The sequence below is a fragment of the Rhinolophus hipposideros genome, assembly GCF_964194185.1.
Source record: "Rhinolophus hipposideros genome assembly, chromosome: 8".
Taxonomy (NCBI): Eukaryota; Metazoa; Chordata; class Mammalia; order Chiroptera; family Rhinolophidae; genus Rhinolophus; species Rhinolophus hipposideros.
The window spans coordinates 73,878,427-73,887,666 of record NC_138054.1 but is presented as its reverse complement, the minus strand read 5'-3'; the positions used below and the strand labels follow the sequence as shown (position 1 = coordinate 73,887,666).

General features: G+C 45.6%; 1 long non-coding RNA gene across 2 annotated transcripts in view; it reads right to left on the bottom strand.

Annotated features, from left to right (window-relative positions):
* Positions 1-5,315: 5,315 nt before the first annotated feature.
* The window catches only part of LOC308501370, a 39,478-nt gene continuing 35,553 nt past the window's right edge, over positions 5,316-9,240 (bottom strand). For both annotated transcript variants that reach the window (XR_013993876.1, XR_013993877.1), the window contains exons 5-6: positions 7,348-7,421; positions 5,316-6,368 (exon numbers count right to left, since the gene is read on the bottom strand). This is a non-coding gene — a long non-coding RNA (uncharacterized lncRNA). The remainder of the gene's footprint in view (positions 6,369-7,347; positions 7,422-9,240) is intronic.

Sequence of the window (9,240 nt, the reverse complement as noted above, 5' to 3'; positions counted from 1 at the left end):
GGGCCAGATCGTGCTGTGACAGGGCGATGACCCAGCCTTTTGCTCGGGGATTTCCAACTCAGAAGTGAGGACCAGGGCAGCTCAGTTCCTGGCTGCCCTTCCTCGAGGCCCCAAATAAATGGCGTGTGCGTCTGCAATGGCAAAGAACGTTTCTGTGTCTCCCCCCAATTCCCTGCCCGCCACACACGCTCAGACCTATGAACCTTCACTGACAGACCAAAATTCTAACTGGCGGAATGTAGCGTCTTGAGCAAGTTATTTTCTCGCTCTGAGTATTGTCCACTGTTAAATGGAAAGAGTTATCGGCCGCCTCATGGGGCTCTTTTCACGTATCCATGATTCAACTATGGAAAAAAAAAAAATGTCTGATGAACAGGAGACCCTGAATTGCAAGCTTTCCAGCCTGACGTCTCCCTTAACGGCAGGGAATGTTTTAGAGATTCCACCATTCTTCCTGCAGGTGGAAGGTGGCCAGACATTCTTTAATTGTTTGTCAGATCATGGAAAATATGGTCACCGGTGAATGGGGAGACTGGTCTGGGTCACTGCCAGATGGCAAGTAGAAAGAGGCCCTGGAGGTTGGCTTGGGACAATGACAGGAGGCTTACCCTGGAGAATTAGTGGGAGGGAGGTGCTTTGTCCCCCCTCTCCACCCTGGGAAGTCCCATCTGCCCAGAACTAGCACCTGTCTACAAGGGACCCCGGCCCCTTGGGCTGCCTCTCCTCCGACCCCCTCGCCACCACATGTCTATTTATCGGGCCCTGTGGGGAGAAGCAGTGGTCGGTAATCATCATGAGGCCTTCCCCACGAGGCAAACCTGGGGCATTGCTCCTGACCAGAAGGCACCCATTAGAGCTTAGCAGTAAAAAGAAAGGTCTCATGACTCAGCCACATCAAGCCACAGCACAGAACCCAAGATGTTCACCACCAGCAGGTGGCCCAGCAGGGGCTATTCCAGGTCAAGCCTGGCTGTAGGGCTGTGTGGGAGTTGAGAGGCTTTGAAGCAAGCGGGGCTGACGATCAGACTCGCTGCCATTCATTGGGTGAGGAGCGCAGGCTCAGCTGCAGCTTGCCTTCTACCTGCCTTCCGCGGGCAGCATGTTCCACTTCCTCCAAGCACACACTTAAAACAGAGAACTCTATGCTCTGCAGAACTTTTGCTGAGTCTCCTGGTTATTGATCCTTCTGCTAAAGTCTCAAAATACCTTATGCAATTCCCTATCATAGCATTTATCACATTGTATTGTAAATGCCTATTTTCACCGTTCTCCCCTACTTAGACTGACCTACTTGGGGTAGTCTAGTAGATTGATGATCAAATGACTGAATCTTCCCTCCATCTAACTCTCAGGCTGGCCTTAAAATAAGAGTAAATAATATAATAATATAAGGGTAATTATAATGGCTACGTACGATATGGCTGCCATTTATAAAGCATCTCTCTAAGCGGTGGGCAAGATGTTTTTAAATACCGTATCAAGTTTATGCTTCAAAATAACCCTATGAGGAGGGTATTGTTATCCTCATTTTAAAAGGGATTGGAGGCTCAGAGAGATGAAGTGACGGAAACAAAATTCAGCCCAGGTTGTCTGCTTCTGAAGCCCAAACCAGTATCATGTTAGTCTCTGACTCCAGTCAATAACCGGTATCCCTTAGATTAACCTGGAATCCCTTCTGAGATGTTGGAGAGCAGAAGTCCTGAGACCATGGCACTACCAACTCCCCACACACCAGGCCAGCAGGGAAATGCTCTAACCTCTGACATGAATGACCTCATCCAAATGGTTCCCCAAGGAAGGCTGCACACCTCAAACAGATTGGGAACTGGGCAGCAGGCGCCTTATTACAGCATAAACCACCTTTGGCAGTGAGTGTTACATATAATAAGTACCCTGAGTTTATCCAGTGCCTTTGCTAACGCATTCCAAGTGCCATTAGCTTATTAATCCTCTCAGTGCCCATGTGAGGCAAAGCTGGCTGGTCTTCCTGACTGATTTCATAGAACGTTAGCTCCTTGACAGCAGGAGTTCTGTGAGCCTGTCACACACGGAGGTTAGAGAAAGAAGTTAATGGTTGTGTGACACAGTAACCGAAATCCTTGGAGAAGTGGTTTTAGATAGAGGTGGGGACACAACTCGGGTGCCTGATTCCCACCCTGGGACTCTAGACTATTTCATCGGGTATCCTCGCATTGCCTTTTAATTGCTGTGTAACCTTGGGAAGTTACTTCATATAGTCTCAATTTCCCCATCTGCAAAATGGAAAAGGTAACAGTACTTAGCTCATAAGGTAGTTTTGAGTATTACAGGAGTTAGTGTATATAACTGAGGTAGCATCACACTGGACACAATAAGTGTTCATTCAATATGTTAGCTATTAATACAATTATTAGAATGTTACTTGGCACTGTGGAATGAATAAATGTCACGAGCTTTGCTGCTAATGGCTCTATAAGACTTTATTTCAAAATTGCAGGCTCTGCTACTTACTATTAGCTTAGTGACTTTGGACAGATGGCTTAACCTCATAAATGAACCTCTATCCTCATCTGTGAAATAGGATTGCTCTGAAATGAAGATCTTAAAAGTGCTTTGCAAACTGTCAAGCACTATACAAACCTTAACTGTGGTTTTGTACTAGATACAGGAATCCCAGGTCTGCCCCCTTAAATTCCTGACTTCTAAAGTTTCCTCCTGTGTAATAGGGCATGGTGATCACATCTATCTCAGGAGGGTGTTGTGAAAAAATTAAATCATTAAAGACAATCTATCTAAAGCACCTAGAACAGTGGGGGGTGGTCCATACATATTACTTCGCTATGCCCTAATAAGTGTTGCCCTTCAATGCCCTAAAGTAAAGGAAGGTGCAGGGTGTGGTGGGAAATTTATGGAACCAATAGAGCTGGGGTTATTCCTGGCTCTGCCACTGTGTGACCTTGGGCAAGTTACCTAACATCTCTGAGTTTTCAGATTCCTTGCCTTCCTTGAGATAAGGTGGGCCTACATTGCAGTTTTAGGAAGATAAGACTGACCCACCACAGACCCTGCCTCATAAGTAGGGGCTTGCTCACTAAGTGGGAGCCAGTCTTATCAAAAGGACCCACTTGGAAGCAACGACCAAAATTCCCCAACCCGATACCGAAAGGGGTCATGAGCTGCAAAATAAGCGATCCAGGCTCTACTAAGTTCAGCTGAGTTTAGGAGGGTCCTGCCCAGTACTAGTTAGCTTGCCTGCACCCTGCCAATGGAGCGGTCAGGAGAAGGCCATGAGAGGACCCAACCCTCCCAAAGCGATAGCAGGGGAGGAGATGGCAGAAAGGAGGAAGGAATGTACTGATTCACCGCCCCACCCATCCCTTGCCTCTAATCTCTCTTCCGGAATTTTACAACCCTCTTTTACTGGGACAGAGGCGGAGGGGGCAGGGCGCCGGTTACCGCCGGCTGCAGGAACCATCCCCCACCCTTGCCAATCGTCTTCTGCAGGAAGCCTCTGGAGCCCTGCACACACCCCGGCAGTCTGCTCCCTGTGTGCGGCTGTGGGGAGCCCAGTGGGGAGGGGGAGAAACTGTGAATTCCGGGAGACTTCAAGTTTCGCTCTGGGGGTGGGGCCGCGGGCGGAGAGTTCCCTCTCCTCCTGCGGGGTAAGAGCTGGAAAACTGCGGCTGAATCTAGGCTTGGGCCTGAGTGCACTTGGAAGGCCACGATCTCTTTCTAGATCCTTTCCTCGGCCAGTCAACTATCAGGATCCCATCTCCACCGCTTTCAGGTGTCACTGGATTTCAGCCAGAAATCCAGAAAGGAAATGACTTAAGGAATTGGCAGCGAGGGAGAGGGAAACGTTAGGAAACATGGCTCAACTTCCTTATTTTATCTTAGTAAAGATGAGGCAACTGAGGCCCGGAGAGTGCGTAGGGATCTGCTCAAGGTGGTCCTGGGAATCACCTGCGGACTATAGCCCAGTACTTCAACCTCTGGTGCTGCCTTGCCTGCTGGGTTCAGTTCACAGCATTCTCTCGGATACCTCGAGACTCAGTTTCCCCGTTCGGCAGTTGGAAAATACGCATCAAAAAATGTATCGGTAACTGAAACAAGAGCTGTTGGAAGTGAAGCAACAACTCTCTGTACACAGTGAAGGGATTAGGAGATAATGTTCACAGCTAACATTTATTGAGGACAGTTGTTCTAAGCCCTTTATATGTATTAACTAATTTTCACAACAACCCTAGGATTTGGAAATTATTATCCTTATTTTACATATGGGAAAACAGATGAATAACAGTGAAGCCAGTTAAGCGAACTTGACCAACGTCACCCAGACAGCATATGACAGTCAGGATTTGAACCCAGGGAGTCTTTGTCCACCGCCCCACACCCTCAACCTGTATGCCCTCTGCTTCTGGAATGAGAATGTGGTTACAATCTACTCACATTCTGGACGTTGGTTTAACAGTGTAAGCTCTTTTCATTATGGCAACCTGTTTCAGAGTGACTTAGATTATCTGTGTGTGTATAAATGTTTAATATATGCTCTCTGCCCGTGATAATGTTTCTACACACTGAGACATCAAAGTACCAGGTTAAATGGGGCAATCAAGGTCATATTGTGAAATCGAGAGCACTCCTTCCCCAGTGGTGCGCAGTTGTCTTAATTCTAGCAGGTGCTATGGCCAGAATCTTGACTTTCCCTCCACAGTGGGTCCCGTTTTACCTACTAGTAACCTCGAGTACCCATCTCCACACCAACGATCCTGACTACTACTATGTTTTTCAAGGATGAAGAAGTTGTCATGGCCCCCAAAACATCCCATACCCCATTCTCAGTTTGTGTGCATGTAAACTGCACAATTGAAGGTCTCTTTCTTGGTTTAAATCCAAATAATAGTTCATCTTTTGTTCAAATGTAAACAGCACCAGAGAGAAAAAATAAACTGGGCCTCACCAGCCATTTTCATGTAATGGGAATGAGATGATCAGATCCTCCCTGAAAATGAGTTTGGGTAGGAGGGAGAGCAAAAGAACTATAAACTCACTGAACCACAGTAATGTCTGAGAGAACTTCAGAAGTCAGCTAGTGCAACCCTTCCTTTTACAAGCCCAGGTAAAGAAAAGGAGTTTTCCAGGCCACACAGATATTGAGAGGGGTGAGGTGACCCACTGTGGGAAAGGGAACAAAAGGGCAGGCAAAGGGACAAAAGATTAGATTAGCTTCAATCTCAGAAGCCTTTCCTTCTCGTTGTGTTTTAAAAAAATCTTTCCCCCTCAAAAAATAAATAATCTTTCCCTGCCCCCAGTCTCAAAAACGATATCTGAATTTTATGGTATGTAAATTATTCTTTAATAACTATTAAAAATAAGACAAGCTTCTTATACATTTTTTTAATTACAGAGATGAATGTTTAATAAAGTAAAAGTCCCCCACAATCATACCCAGGGAAAGAACAGCTATTGACAATTTGTATTTGTCATTTGTTCCTCCAGATTTTTCTCTATACATTCCTATTTTTTTTCGGTATATTCATGTATGTGTGCATATGTGTGTGTTTAATAGAAACGGGTTTCTATTAATATGTCTTAGACAGTACATGTCAATACATTTAGATCTATCTTATTCTTTTAAAGACTGCCTACATAGTATGACTGCACTAAAATTTAGTAGGTCCTCTAATGATATACGAGTATATATTTGGATTGTTTCCCATATTTTGCTATTACAAACAGTACTGCAAAGGACATTTTTGCATATACATCTTGGAGCCCTTTTAGGGGAATTCTGTAGGATAAATTCCCAGATAAACTGATGCTCCGTATATTATCATTTTCATCTTATTCCAAATGGGCTGATATAAAAGCCTGTTCCTGATTAGAATCATATAAAGTTTTCAGGCTAGACTACACATAAATAAATGTTAGTTATTGTCATGATTATTATTACTGTTGTTTCCTTAGTCTCGTGGGTAGAAGGTCATTCCTTCAGTCAACAATTATTGATGAGCTTCTGCCCTGTGATGGTCCAGACATCCTACAGTGAAAACATGTAGACCCTGTCCTCAAGAAGTTGAGTCTAGTTGTTGCTGGATGTGTCAACTGGCAATTACAACACTGTCTGATAAGCACTACAAAAGTGGTAACTGCAGGGAAGATAAGGAAGCATGGAACAGGGACATTAACCAGCCTGAAGAAGGCCAGGCAAGAGAGGGTGATGAAAAAGAAGCAACAGCTTGAATCATCCAAAGAGAGAAGGGAGTAAGCATCCCAGCCAGCAGAGGTATCCAAACAGAGGCCAAGACGCGATCTCCAAGAAATACTGGTAGGAAGAGTTAACTAAATCGGTGGTTCTCCAATGTTCACCCTGAGACTGGTGCTAGTGCCTGGGGAAAGGAGAAAAAGAAGGATAAAGAGGTAAATTTTCATATGCTAAATTTATTCAGTTTAAGGGACAGTCTTGCCTTCTGAGAGTTTACCCTTCCTACTTTTTTTTGGTATTAAAATGGTCCTCCTTTTATGAAGCAGTGGTTGTACGGCACGATAGCTGGTTTTCGTTAATGTCCTTGTTTGGCTCAACTCAAAGCTGGCAACCATACCTGGGTGCCCCCTTCCTCATTTTTTAAAGTTTTGACTATTGATGTCATCTAACAGTCAAGGGACCTCTGACTTCTAAAGTAGGTGACTTCTAAAGTTCTTTCCATCCCTGTGGCCATAGATTCTCTGCTCAGGAGTGATTAAGGCCTGAAGCTAAATTGAGTTTGGAATCTGTGAGCCAAATCCTTTTCAACAGACCCAGGGTAAAAATAAATACGTAAGTACGTGAGTAAGTAAAAGAAAGAGAAACAATTTGGTACCCTCTCAAATACTTTTATTTTTTGGTTCCCAAACCACATAAGAGTACCTCAAGTTTCCGTATAGACTTGCTCTCCTGCCCCTGGGAAATGCAGCAGTGAAGAAGAGAAACCACAGAAATGACAGATAGAAGGGATATGGGAAAAATCAATTTGGTGCAGTTTTCACAAACCTTTAAAATGGAGTGATTTAAGTGATGATGGGGTTTCATGACCAGCGGCAGCAGAGCCTCTGATGGGAATGCTGGTGTTTTTCTGGAGTTTTCTCTGAGTGGGTGGGAGGGGAAGGAAAATGTATTTTTCCTCCCCCTTCCACTTATAAGAAAATGGAAACAATAAAAAGCAAAGTCTCCTGTAATGTCCCATTTAGAGGAACAAATGAAATGCAGCTCCCTCGTAGCCAGAAAATGCAAACCCTTAAACCGGCACTGGGCAGGCCTTCCCTGGCAAGCTGCAGGAACTAAGTATTCACCAACACACCTGTGCTACTGTTACCATGGAGACTCCTCACCTTTTGCATTCCTTGACTTGGGGGTTGAGACTGGTTCCCAGTACATTTGAGTTTTCATGGTACCTCCTTGGCTTCTGAAAAAAAAAAAAAGGAAGGAGAGGGAAAGGATTCTAAGTCAGCTCACCTGCTGCCTTGGCCATTTGCGTCTCAGCTTGTGTAACTAGCCCTCATTGGTGAGAAGACCCTGTAGCAGGGTGAGGGAGTGGAAATGGTTCTAGCAGAGCCCAAAGGACAGACTCCAATCCCAGCTCCTTAATGAATCAATTCATTCAAACAAGCCCTCCTCTGGGTCAGGCACTAGTGGGTACAGAGAGATGATTGAATAGCCAGAGTTGCCCCTCAGAGAGCTGGCAGTTCAGAGGGAAGGCTGGCTCAGCAAGTGACCACAAGCCAACATGATCAGTGACTTCACAGAGGTAGGTGCTGATTCTATCACGGCCTAGAGATGGGGGAGGGAAGAAATGATCTGAAACCCACCCTGCATTGAGAAGGACTCTTACGTAGGAACACTCCAGCGAGGGTTCCTTCCTCTTGGACCCACTAGAGTTCAGCATGAAGGCATCGAATTAAAGGTGACAAGAGTTGAGACTTGCACTTTGGCTTCAAGCAAGTTAATTCATTTTCCTGAGTCTCAGTTTCCCCATCTATAAACCAACACTAATAATAACTACCTTACCCTTATTGTGAAAAATTAGATTAATTAACATATCATGGTGAAGCAAAGAGCAAACAGACCCAGGTCCAAACCCTGTCTCTCCAATGCCCAATCCAGTGACCCGGATAAATTCTGATCTTTAACCCCTCTAAGTTTGTTTCCTCAGCTGGAAAAGGTAATCATAATCATAGTAACTCCTAAGACTGTTGCTAGAATTACTAAATGAGATGGTACATGAAAACCCCATAGCACCAGCATACAATAAACATTAGTTGCTTCTTATTACAGAAGTAGAGCTCCTGATCCAGTGCCTAATGAGTCCCAAGCCAGATATTATTGTTACATGGTGCATGGTTGGCACTCTGTAAACATTACTTTTTCGCCTTACCCTTTGCCTCCCTCCTAGGCTGAATGAAGGAGAGAGGGCCTGGGCTTGGCCCCATGGGGCTCCTGTGGAGACTGAGATGGGGGAAAAGGCAGGGGGAGTACGTCAGCCCTGATGCAATCGCAGGCTCATTGCTTGGCCCACTTCCTCCTCTTTGGGTGTTTACTGGAGATTGGATTCCACAGGAACCCTTGGAAGTGTACACTGACAGTGGGGGCGGGTAGCACACTAAATTGTCCCTCCTTCAGGGACAGTTTAGGAAGAAAGTGATCCTGTACCTGCCTGGGCCTCCTGCACCCTGGGCTCAGGGACACAAGAAAGAGATACCAGGTGTGGAGTCCAGAGGGAGGGGCAGGGAAGGCAGGCTCCTGGAGGGAGGGACTAACCACTGGCTGATTGATGCCAGGGCTAGCTTCCAGACCCAGCTCTGGGAGGCCCAGTGAATAGGCCCTTTATCCCTGAGCTTCTAAGCTCAGGGGAGGGAGCCATGGAAGGGGGTCTCAGGTGACAAGGATCCTCAGAACAAGCTCAGATGATCCTGTCCCTTCCTTCCCAGGAGAAATCTTGGCTGGAGAGAAGGTTCTTTCAAGACCCTTGTTTTGCAGCCATTTGCGTGGGATCTTCAGCAATCCAACAGCCTTGCTGGGTCACCTACAGACATCCTGTGAAGCACAGGGTTGCATTAGTGGTAAAGAACTTAGGCTTTTGGCAGTCAATTCTCAGCTCTTCCAGTTACTGGCTGGATGCCCCAGGCAAGTCACTTCACCTCTCTAACTCTCAACTTCCTCATGTCAAACAGATAATAAGAGTATTCCATGTCAGAGATAAAGCCGTAGGCCCACAAACAGTGCCT